The sequence below is a fragment of the Zonotrichia albicollis genome, chromosome 26 (genome assembly GCF_047830755.1).
Source record: "Zonotrichia albicollis isolate bZonAlb1 chromosome 26, bZonAlb1.hap1, whole genome shotgun sequence".
Classification (NCBI taxonomy): Eukaryota; Metazoa; Chordata; class Aves; order Passeriformes; family Passerellidae; genus Zonotrichia; species Zonotrichia albicollis.
In genome coordinates this window covers 3,885,806-3,897,594 of record NC_133844.1, presented here as the reverse complement: position 1 = coordinate 3,897,594, position 11,789 = coordinate 3,885,806, and the positions used below count along the sequence as shown (strand labels likewise).

Below are 11,789 nucleotides of genomic sequence, written 5' to 3'. Positions count from 1 at the left end.
TTAAGCTCACTTACAGGCCTGATTGACCCAGCTATCCAAGGCTCTCAAAACCCTCAGAGAACAGCATTTCTGCCACATTTCCCCAGCATAGGCACTCCTGTGTGCACACAGACACCAAGAGTCAGTGCAAGGCATCTGTGAGAAATTCCCCTGAGGGCAGGAAATGCTCCCTGAGGATCCTTTGGCATCTCCCCAGCACACAAAGGGTTGAGCCTGGAGGAGTGGGGGGATGGGTCCAGGCTCTGTGGTTGTACAGGATCCCCGAGAGCAGCAAATGGGAGAGTTCCCGGCTGGGAGAGGCCCCACTCAGAGGGAGTTGCTGGCCCAGGAGAGCTCCAAGGGCTCCTTTTGGAGCGCTGTTTGCAGGGCCCCAAGAGAGGGGCTTCAGTCCCAGCAATGGTTCATCCTGGCCACACTTGGCACCAACCGCTTTCTTTGGCAGTGTGAGAACAGGGATGTTGTGCCACTGAGGGAACACAAACAGTTCCCAGGGCTGCTCCTACAGAAAGCAGGAGCTGGTTGGGCAGCAGCAGTGCCTGGAGCAGACAGTGTTTGTGATGAGCTGCAGAGAAGCTGAGCCCAGGGGCTGTTGGCCAAGGCTGAGCCCCAAGGAGCATTCCTCAGCTGGCAGGGCGGCCTGAGAAGGGGAGGGGGGAATGCAGCAACACAGGGCCCATGGAACCAAAAGGGACCATTGTGACACTGTGGGGCTCTGTGACACCAAGGGACCATTGTGACACTGTGGGGCTTCATGGAATCACGGAGAGCAGTGTGACATTGCTGGGCCTCATGGAACCAAGGGGAGTGTACTGACGCTGTGTGGCTCCATGGAATGTAGGGATCATTGTGACACTGAGAGGCCCCATCAAACGAAGGGACCATTGTGACACTGCAGAGCTTCATGGAACCGTGGAGACCATTGTGACAGTATGAGGCCCCATGGAACCAGTGAGACCAATGTGACCCTGGAGGTCCCTACAGAACCAAGAGCACCATTGTGATGCTGTGAGGATTTGTGAGACCAAGAGGCGTTTGTGACACTGCAGGGCCTCATGGAACCAACCATTGTGACATTGCAGGGCCTCGTGTCATCAGTGCTCCATTGTGACACTGTGGAGCCAAAGGAGACTTTTGTGACACTTCTGGGCTGCATGGAACCAAAGCTCCAGGGTGACAGAAAGGGGCCTCCTGTCATCAATGGTCCATTGTGACGCTGTGGAGCCAAAAGAGACCGTTGTGATACAGCAAACCCCCAGGGTCCAAAGGTCCACTGTGATATTGCAGAGCTTATGGAACAGAGGAGTCACGTGACATTGTGGGGCCTGTGGAACAATGGAGACCATTGTGACACTGCAAGGCCTCATGGAATTGTTGGGACCATTGTGACACTGTGGGACCCCATTGAACCTGGGGGCCTTTGTCTCACTGCTGGACCACATGGATCCAAAGCACCATTGTGATGCTGCGGGGTCCCATGGAACCAAGGGGACCATGGTGATACTGCAAGGCCTCATAAAAGCAAGGGAACATGAAACAGATCTGGCTGGTTTGGCCTCTCGTTGCCTGCCCAACATCTTCCAGACGACCTTGGCATGTTGAGGGTCTCTTCTCATATGCTGCTGAAACACTGGGGCTCTGTGCTTTCCTTCCCAATGGAAAAGAATTGTCCTTCTCCTTCAGGAAACCATTGCCAGAATTGGGATTTCACCTCCAAATTTCCTTATATACAGAGATTGTTCCCATAGGAATATTGCCAGGACAAGTCTGGCTGGTAATGGTTTCACAAGAATCACCTCTCATCTGTCCCCAAAACCCTGGGTTAGGCTCTGTGTTCTTCTTCCTATGGGAAAGAACTGTCCTGCTTCTCCAGGTGCCCATGGCTGATATTGGATTCCACCTCAAAAATTCCCTATATCCAAAGACTGGTCCCAGACAAAATCTGCAATTCCTGACAAGTCTGCCAGGCCTTGGCCTAGTGAGGCTCTCCAAACACTGGGGCTCTGTGCTTTCCTTCCTATGGAAAAGAACTGTCCTCCTCATCCAGGTGCCCATGGCCAGAATTGGGGTTTCACCTCCAACATTCCCTGTTGTGACAGTCTCAAGGAGATTGTTGACTCAAAACATTTTGTGTGTGGGGGAGGAAGGGGAAGGTCCAGTCTTGCCCTGCCCTGGAACCCCAATCCTCCCAGAGCCTCTATCCCAGCTCAGCAGTGTCTGCCAGTCCCTGGCACAGCATAGGCAATGCTCCACAGCCACCTCTGCAGCCCCCAGCCCAGCTCCTGAGGGACCAAATGAGCCCAAGGCCCACCTGCGGGAAGGGCCCAGCAAGACCAAGCGTTTTTGAAGGCTGACCACAAGGCAAGCACACATCTTGACCCTACCTCCTCTTGGAATTTCCATCTGAACAGTGCTGGAATCCAGGAGTTGGTAACTCTATGTGTGCTTCTCTGCATCTTTTTTGCCCCTCTCTCTTTCTGTCCTTTTCTTCTATTTCGGTCCTTTTGCAAATTTGAGTAAGGTAAAATTCAAATAGCTTAGAGCTGTGACATTGAATGGGCCAAGTCAATGCTTTGAGAAGTGATTTTTGTTGACTGAATGTCATATTAAATCTTTTGCCAAAGTTTCTCTGATTTTCTAAAATTGCCAGTAAAGGCTGTTTTGTGTTTTGAGCTCCTGAGGATCTCTTGTTGGTATTTTTCTAGGAAGTCCAACTCAGAATGCACAAACAATTGTAACTCCTTTTAAATATCTCCTTGACAGAGTTTTCTACTGGATGGAAGTAAGAGGTTGTGTGTCCTGCTTGGCCCAGCCCAGGCAGGGCTTTCCCAGCCACATTGCACACTCCATTTCCCAGCTGCAGCCGCTGGTGCCTCTGAGTTGTGCTGCCCCAGCCCCAGGGACGTTCTCCTTGTCTGCCCATTCCCCCACGGTCTCTGGGCAGGGATGGCCTCACTGGGGGCTGCTGACACCCTCAGCACCTTGGAGGCTGCTGCTGAATTTTCCTGCTCCAGGGGCTTGTTCAGCCTTCAGCTCTTCAGTGCAGGAATTCAGTGTCCCAGGGCTCATTAACTTTCAGAACACCTTAACAAGCCAAGTCTCTGGGAACAATTTGATTTTAATTTTCAATTCTTTTGTGGTTAATTCAACAGATCTCAGTAGTATATAAAAAGTGTATGCATTATATTTAAAAAGACAGCGAGAAAATATTTTTTACGTCCTGTTTAGTTTTTTTTCACTGTTAATACATCGATATGTGCAATCTCCAATTGTCACTGAATCCAAGTACATCCTCATGCAGTTTTAGTAGATATGAACATCAAGACCCTCCATGGCTGACAATCAATCAGACTCTGTCCCTACCCCCACCCCACCATTTCCCCCATCCAAGGTCTGGCACTCAGAGCAGCCTTGTGCAAATCTGAGCTCCCTCCAGCCCAGGCTGCACCTGCAGCTTTCAGCTCCTTGGCTCCAGCTCCCACCTGCTTTCCTTGGAGAAGGAGCTGCCCGAGGTACAGAGTGATGTTCATTTCTTGTCAGCCAACAAAGCCAAGGCAAGTCACAGCCCCATCAAATGCAAAAGTAATTCCTTTGCTGGGTATTAAATCCACATTCTACAGCAGACAGCCTGAGAGCAATGGGAAACACCTTCTGTGTCCAGCACAGATCCTGATGTCCCCCAAAACCCTCCCTGCCCTGATTCTGCCCAGATTTGCTCTTTGCACCCACGAGTCACACACTGAAGTCAGGAGATCCCTCCATGTCCAGTGGGAGGAAAAGAGAGAAAGGGGATGAAGAGCTCTCCTGCGCAGAGCCAAGGTCCAAGTCCCCCTGCAGTGGGAACCACAACTCCTCAGGTTTGTGTCCTTTGGGCTTAGGGACTGGTGACACTCAGAGGCACAGAAAGGTTTCTTGCCAACAAACACAAGTTGAAAATTTGGACAATTTAATAACCATCACAGCCCTTTCCTCAGCTCTCTGTGATGTTCCAGCGGCATCTGATATGTCCCCCATCCCCCAGGGATTTCTGTACAGGAACACTTTTAGACAAAGACATAAGGTAATTCTGTGATAGATAAAAACACAATTAAGATGATATTTATTATATATTTATTTGAACATCAGAAATATTGGGCAATTTCTTCCAGCTCAAAGCATGAAGCCAGTCAGTTGAGAGGCACCTGAATGACCAGAGAGAATCTAGAGGATGAAATCAGAGAGCAGTAGAAGTACATAGATCCACCTGCTGTAAAGGAAGAGATGTCCTTAGACATGGCCATTTCAACAGAAGAGCTGAAAACACCTGAAGGAAAATGGAGAGGAAGTAATAAAGAAAATATTGGTCACACTAGTAGAAGGCAAGATCAGTATTTTTCCTCCTGCCATCTGTACACCTCCAGGAAATTCCTGTTCCTGATGGGAAAACTGTGCCATTTCTTAACAGTACTCAAATAACCCAGATAATAAAGATTTGCTTGTATATTATGAAACTAACAGGAAATAAAACCTGTGCCCCTTTCCAGGCAGACATTAGTTGTGTGCCCATGAATAGCCAGTGCCACTTGTGCCCTGAGGTGCCCAGCTGGGATTGGATCACTCAGAGAGCACTTAAAGGGAGAGCAGAGCACCTTGTAAGCTGCAGGTCCCTAACAGCCCTGCAGGGCCCCTGTCCTATCAACATCTGCTCTGCTCCAGTCTGAAACAGGGCCCAGCATGGTGCTGGGATCATCAGAGAGCTGAGGTGTGCGCTGGAATTCAATGCCCTCCCCATTCCACAGCAGCCCTGCATTTTCCTGCTGCAGCCTTGGTCTCCAGCCCAGCCATGGACGCTCTTTGGGCTCTGGCGTGTTGCTGCAGCCCCCAAGGGCAGCTGAGCTCTGCCTCTGGCACAGTCAGGCCTGGCCAGCACAGGCCATGCTCAGCAATTGCTTGTGTGTGCCTGGCCTTGCTGTCAGCCCCAGCAGCGGCTGCGTGGCCCCTTTGTGGCCCTGTGCTGGCCCAGCCATGGTGGCTCAGCCCCTGTGCAGGCCCAGCCCAGGCCAGGAGCATTGCGGCTGGGAACGGTCCCTTTGCCGTGGTGCCCACAGCAGCCTTGGGGCTCTGTGCCCCATGGCCTCCCTGCTGGGCAGCCTCTGCCAGCTCCTGCAGAGCCCATCGCACCTGTGGGGCTGCACAAACAGCCCTGCCCCGGGCTCTGCCGGCCTCTGGGCCAGCAGAGATGCTGGGAACAGGCCCTGAGCCCTGCAGGAGGATGGAGCTGGGCCACAGCCAAACTCAGCCCAGGCCAAAAAGGGGCTCAGCAGCCAGGGCTGTCAAGGGCTGGGCACAGAGGCTGGCGCTGAGAAGTGTCCTGGGCCCCCTCCCTGCTCTGTCCATGTCCCCAAGCGCACAGAGCAGCCTCCTCTCTGGGCCACTTGCCTGTTTTCAATGCCTTGCACAGGTGCTGGCCCTGCCCCACAAGGCCTGGCCTGAGTCCTGCCCCTGCACGCTCAGCCAGGCTGAGATGGACACTGATGGTTTCTGGGCCAGGCTCTCTGAGCCCAGCCCGGCTCCCTGCAAGCTCTGCCAGCTGCCCTGAGCTCTGGGCAGCACCAAGGGAGTCTCCCCAGCCCAGCCCAGCCGGCTTTGGCCCCACAGCTCTGCTCAGGCCAAGCTGCTCTGGGCACTGCCCCACGGCCTCAGCCCCTGACAAGGGCACAGCAGCAGCTGCAGTGGCCACCGGACTCAGCCCCAGCCATGGGGGAAGGTGCTTGGCCAAGGCCAAAGGAGGCTCCCTAAATGAGCCTCACTTGGTCTTATCCTATGTAAGCTATTACAGATCCAGAGCTCAGTCCCCAAGGGGACAGGGGACCAGAAGCCAGCTCGCTCTCAGACCAAGGCCACGGGACAGCCCTAGCAAGCAGGGAATATTCAGCTCTTAGTGATTAGGCAGCTCTTATGATTTCAAGCTCTTTGCTTGCTAGGTAGCTTTTGCCTTGGCCTAAGGCTCCAGCAGACGGTAGAGAGAGGAGAAGCAGAAGACACCAGCTGTTCCACGTGTATGGCTTTATTGGAGGGTCCGTGAAGAGTCTCAGCTCTTCTTCTTCCAAGTTAGTAGGGGTACAGTGTGCTACTTTTATACCCTTGGCCCAGTTCCAATCCTGACCAATGGCAAGGGTGTTAGAGTGACCATAAGTGACCAATAGTAGGGTTAACAACATATTGCCTTACATGGCTATAGGGATAGGGTATAGGGCAGATGTCCCTGGAGACAGGAAACTTCTTTGCTGCTGTGTCAGCATTTTATTCTCCAAGGGGCCCTGGCTAAACCTTAGGGGTTTACTACAACTCCACTTTCTGTTTTTACAAAAGATGCATTCGCGATAGTTTTTTTGAAAGAGTGAAGACACAAGAACATAGCTAACAGAATGACAATTACAAGGAGAATCAACAACAATCCCTTGACCAAAGTTGCAGTCCACCCTGTTAGTCCCCATTGCCTGAAAAGTTCATTGACCAAATCTGGGATTCTTTCTACTTTCAAGTCCTTCACGAGATCTTTCAGTTTCTGGATGTTCGCATGGATGGACTCCTGTCGCAGACATTTTTTCATAGAAATCCTCTCTATTACAGCGACCTGGGGAGGTCGCTGGGGTGAGAGAAGGACGAGAATCTTGTATCTTGATCAAGGCTGGATTTATTGATATATGATATATAATACATTATAACTATACTAAAAAGAATAAGGAGAGAAGTTGCAGAGAGCTGCCAAGCTAAGAATAGAATAGAAAGAATGAATAACAAAGTTCTGTCTCCAGGGAATCTGTCCCCGAGCTTGCTTCTGTGATTGGCCCCCTATTGGAAACATGGAAGATGAGCCAATCACAGAGGCATCCTATTGCATGCCACAGCAGCTGATAACAATTGTTTGCATTCATCTTCTGGGCCTTTGCTTCCCAGAAGATGGACAAATGTGAAAGAAAGGTTTTCTATGGAAAAATGTCTGCGACATCTCACTTTCTAAATTGTATAAATTAAAAAGAAAAATGCTGATGTGAAATGAACAGGAAATTTCTTCACCTGTAAAATATACAATACTAACAAATCACTAAAACAATCCTACAATCTAAGAAAATGCAAAAATCAATGCAAAGAAAATTCAAGTCCAAGCAGCTGAGTTTCAGAAACAGTCCATGAGCTGAAGTTGTTTCTTTTGGACATCTGAGAGTCCTTTCGGTCCTGAAATTGACTTCTGCAACAGTCCCATCAAACCATTGACAGTCTTACAACAATTTCAAACAATTTGAACAACTTTGGAATGTCCTTTTCTGGCCCTTCAATGCTTCAATGCTTCAGAGCTGCTGCCCGCTATTTTCAATCTTTTTTTTTTTTTTTTTTTTTTTTTTGATCGAAAAGGAAAAGAGCAGCAGCTGAGCAGAGCAGTGCCAGAGAAAGAAAGGCCCAGGGGGCCCTGGCCCATGATGGACCAGGAACCCCAAAACTGGCCCACAAAGGGGGGGCCAGGGCCAGTAGGAGGAACCACAAACCCCAGAAACACCAAGAGGTCAAATGCTGGCCCTGGCCCAAAAACTTCCTGAGCCCAACGGCCCAGGCCAAACCCATGGGGCAGGCTCTGCATTCCCACAGGCCTGCACCCTGCTACCAGTACAATGGCAGCACGGGTGGTGACACGCCTCATTTTCCCAAAACCACTGAGGCATGCCAGCAGCAGGGAAATAGAAGCCTTCCCCAGAAATCCCATCTGGGGTCTGGAGATATTTGTTCCCCACAGCAAACCAGCTATGATCTCCTCCAACTGTGCCCTCTTCCCCTGCAATGCATCGGGTTTGTCTTTCATCTGCCCCATGGCTTCATCCCCACCCCCTCCGGGCTGGGGATCAGAGGCAGAGCTCTCGGGATGCACCTGCCCCCCCGCCACTAAGGCGCAAGAGAGGCGGCAGAGATGGCAGCCTCCAGGGGACAATCCCCGACAAACCACCCTCCAACCTGCCGAGAATGCTGATCTTAAAAGCAGGCAAACGCATTGCCCCAACAGTCAGCTGGCGAGCACTCCCCGCTCCACGGAAGGGGAGACCAGCCGCCGGGGCCGCTGCTATAGCAGCCAGTCTGGGATGGTCCGAGTTCGAACAAGCTGCCGGTTCCAGGGCAGTCTCTGACGCCGACACGGAGGACACAGCCTCTGACAATAGCAGAACTGCTGGGGCAGCCTGTGCAGGCAGCGGCGGGGGGAGCTGGAACCGGGGAGGGAATCTCGCTGGATGTAGGAGTGGCCGCGGTCTGTTCCGAGGGTCCCGCAGGTTCGGCACCGTCTTCAACACCATCCTGAACAGGGACCGTCTCAGCTTGAGGCGGTAAGGATGGAAGCGGCAGGGGGACTGGAGGGGCTGGAGAGAACAACTCCTCCGCTGAGCCGGAAGCTGGAGATGCGTCGTCATCGCCTGGCAACTCAGCAGGGACAGGAAGTGCTGCTTCTGCATTCTCAGACGCAGGCGCTGGCAGGGGCGGGGAGGCCTGTGAAGCCGTGGCGGGACTGCCTGGAGAGGCGGAGACGGGATCGCCTGGAGTGGCGGCCGCGCCTGTGAGGCGGATCTTGAAGCCGGACGCAGCGCTGGCAGGGGCAGCACCAACAGCGTTGGCTCGAGCGGGACCGCCCACTCACATTCCCCCGGAGTGAGAGAAGGGGAGGGAGGAGAAGGCTCCATCTGCGCAGGCTAGGGAGAAAGAGTAAAAAAAACTTCTTTGAGAGGCGAAATTTCGCCCCCCCCCGCCGCGGAGCAGGGGGGGCTGGGAAGCGCCCACTCATCCCCCACCGGGTCTTCTCCCACTGGGGACGGTGGAAATGGGGCCTGCCCATAGCAGTTAGAAATCCATGGAAAAACAGCTGCTCTCTGTTTCAAAACTGGGAAGAGCTTTATAAATGCTGGGTAGATAGAAGGTAAAACACGTCCCTGGCTGCAGACGAACCGGAAAATGGAATTCATGCACTCCCACACGAAAACATCCAAAGCGCATAGGACATCAGTAAAGAACCCAAAAAGCTTTGCCCATTGAAAGAACTCATAGAGATCTGTTGCTGACAGAAAAAAACCATCTTCTCTACACCATTCTTGCCAGAGGGCAATAAGTTTCTCCTCTGAATGGGAGAACTGAACCTCTTCCTGAAAGGCATGTGTCTGCCATACCAACAGCCACAAACTACGAAGGGCTGGTTCATCAGGAAGGGAAAAGCCAACAGTACCTTTTGAAAGAGTCCAGCTTGCTCTGGCCAGCTCCACGGGTCTGCTGCTCTCTCCGAACATCTTCCTGAAGCTTTTCCAGAAGAAGGTTCTCTTTGTGGTCAGCCTTGGCTGTGAACTGTGTCCAAATCAGGATCTTCAGTTCTTCAACTCCTGGCTTGAATCCACTTCTGTGGTCACTTCAAAGCAACCATCACATGCTACACATACAGGATTTTTCCCAGTGCAGCAATTTTGCTCCTCTGGTCTTATCAAATTAATTTTTGCTCTGACACAAGGGGTCACCAGCTATTACAGTGACCTGGGGAGGTCGCTGGGGTGAGAGAAGGACGAGAATCTTGTTTCTTGTTCAGAAGGCTGGATTTATTGATATATGATATATAATACATTGTAACTATACTAAAAAGAATAAGGAGAGAAGTTGCAGAGAGCTGCCAAGCTAAGAATAGAATAGAAAGAATGAATAACAAAGTTCTGTCTCCAGGGAATCTGTCCCCGAGCTTGCTTCTGTGATTGGCCCCCTATTGGATACATGGAAGATGAGCCAATCACAGAGGCATCCTATTGCATGCCACAGCAGCTGATAACAATTGTTTGCATTCATCTTCTGGGCCTTTGCTTCCCAGAAGATGGACAAATGTGAAAGAAAGGTTTTCTATGGAAAAATGTCTGCGACATCTCTCTTTGGGATTTGTTCATTTTCTGGGAAGCTGAGGCCCCAGAAGAAGAATGTAAACAATTGTTATCAGCTGGTGTGGAATGTAACAGGTGCAGCGGTGATTGGGCTTCTGTGAGTGTTTGGATTTGCTGACCACTCACAGGAGAGTTTTGTCCTTGCTTTCTGCTGGACACAGAACTTTGTTATTTGTTCTTTTCTATGCTATTCTTAGGTTAGCAGCCTCTGCAACTTCTCTCCTTATTCTTTTTAGTATAGTTATAATGTATTATATGTCATATACTAATAAATCCAGCCTTCTGATCATAAAACAAGATTCTCGTCCATCTCTCACCCTGAAGACCTTCATCAGGTCGCTGTAATAGACTCCGAATGTGAAGAGAGGTTGAAGCAGCACATTCCCTCGAAGTCCTCACATCCATGTCCGTGGGCAAGCAGCAGGAAGTCAATTGCTGCTCGGTTTTAGAGTGAAGCTTGTCTTGTGGTTTCTTCTTCCTTTAAGAGATCACTCAGGGCTGCTGATGTAGCGTTAGCTTGTTTACTGAGCCAGCACCCAAGGTGATTGATTTCACAGAGGGCTTTAGCTGCAGCTACCCAGGGTAAAAACAGAGACACAGCAATCTTTTTTGGTCTGTTCCAATCGTATAATCTCGGATCACAATTTTCATCAAATTCAGTGTAGGACCATTTTTTTGCGTTTTAATTCTCTTTCTTTTTTCCAATTATGTAATAGGGTGATGTTTGGAGTAAGGGTAGAAAGTTTTCCCAGAGTACAGGGACCTCCCTGGAGTCGGGAGGGGATCCCTGCCCATACTCTGTCACCACAGATGAGAAACATTCCCTTGGATAATACTTTGGGATGGAGAGGGGACACAGAAATTATATGAGCAGTGTAATTACACCAATCATGTGAGTTATAGGCTTTGTTCACTGGTGATACATCTTTTCGATATGTGTTTTTGTGTTGGTCAATTTCTGGCCAATCATTTTTTGGACGCCTAAAGTAAAATTTGACACAATATGTGGCCTTGGAGGATCCCAATAGATCCAATTCTTGGGGTTCCTCTCGAGCATCTGGCAGAATTTTTGTCCACTCGTCCCAAGTATCAGCCCCATTGGGTCTCTTACCTGTGGTGCGGAGAACCTCTGAGTTCTGGACAGGCCAATCGTCTACTACAAAGGGAATTCCTACTAGACATGTAGAAAGTGGATTATCAATGCTTCCCATGGACAAACACATGTTGTTTTAATGTTTTCGCTAAGGTTACCCAAACATTATGGCTAGGCTGAGGGCTAATCCAGCTGAAGTCACGCAGTACAGTGTAGAGCATCCAGGCAGCAGTGAGGACAGCACCGACGGAGATATTTTTCATCTTTGGGCAGGATTAGGGATTCTGATAGGGAATATAAGCACAATTTGTTATCTATATGATGAGGGGGATTTCTGCCTTGTTCTTTTCTGTGTTCCCCTCCTCCCCCCCTTTTCTTTTAATTTCTAATCTACACTACGGGAGGAGGAGTGGGTAGAAGGTTAAGGGGTTTTAAGGTTAGGAAGAGGGAATAATATGGTTTTCTTTTACATTACAAAACACAGTGTAATAACACATAATTCAGAGAACACTTTTGTGTTAAGGCTATCTGTGGCCAGTTACAGCAGACTTATTTAACTTTCTGTTTTGTCTGCTGCCTTGTAATGGGGCGGTCTGTTCTTGTGTTTGTGGGTGTTCGGCGACGTCTTCATCTCCAGGCTGAGCTGGTTTGGTTTTGAGGTGGTCTTGTGTTTTCCTCAGGAGAGTTCTTGTCCTCGTCTGCAGTAGTGTTTGCTGTGCCTAAGTATGGTTTTACGTATTTTCCTGGGTACCACCTTGGACCAGATGGTA

General features: G+C 50.2%; 1 long non-coding RNA gene across 1 annotated transcript; it reads right to left on the bottom strand.

Moving 5' to 3' along the window:
* Positions 1-7,347: 7,347 nt before the first annotated feature.
* Positions 7,348-9,979, bottom strand: LOC141731927 (uncharacterized). The gene is made up of 2 exons (XR_012583824.1): positions 9,236-9,979; positions 7,348-8,708 (listed from the first exon to the last, which is right to left on the bottom strand). It is a non-coding gene; the product is annotated as an uncharacterized LOC141731927 (long non-coding RNA).
* Positions 9,980-11,789: the final 1,810 nt, after the last annotated feature.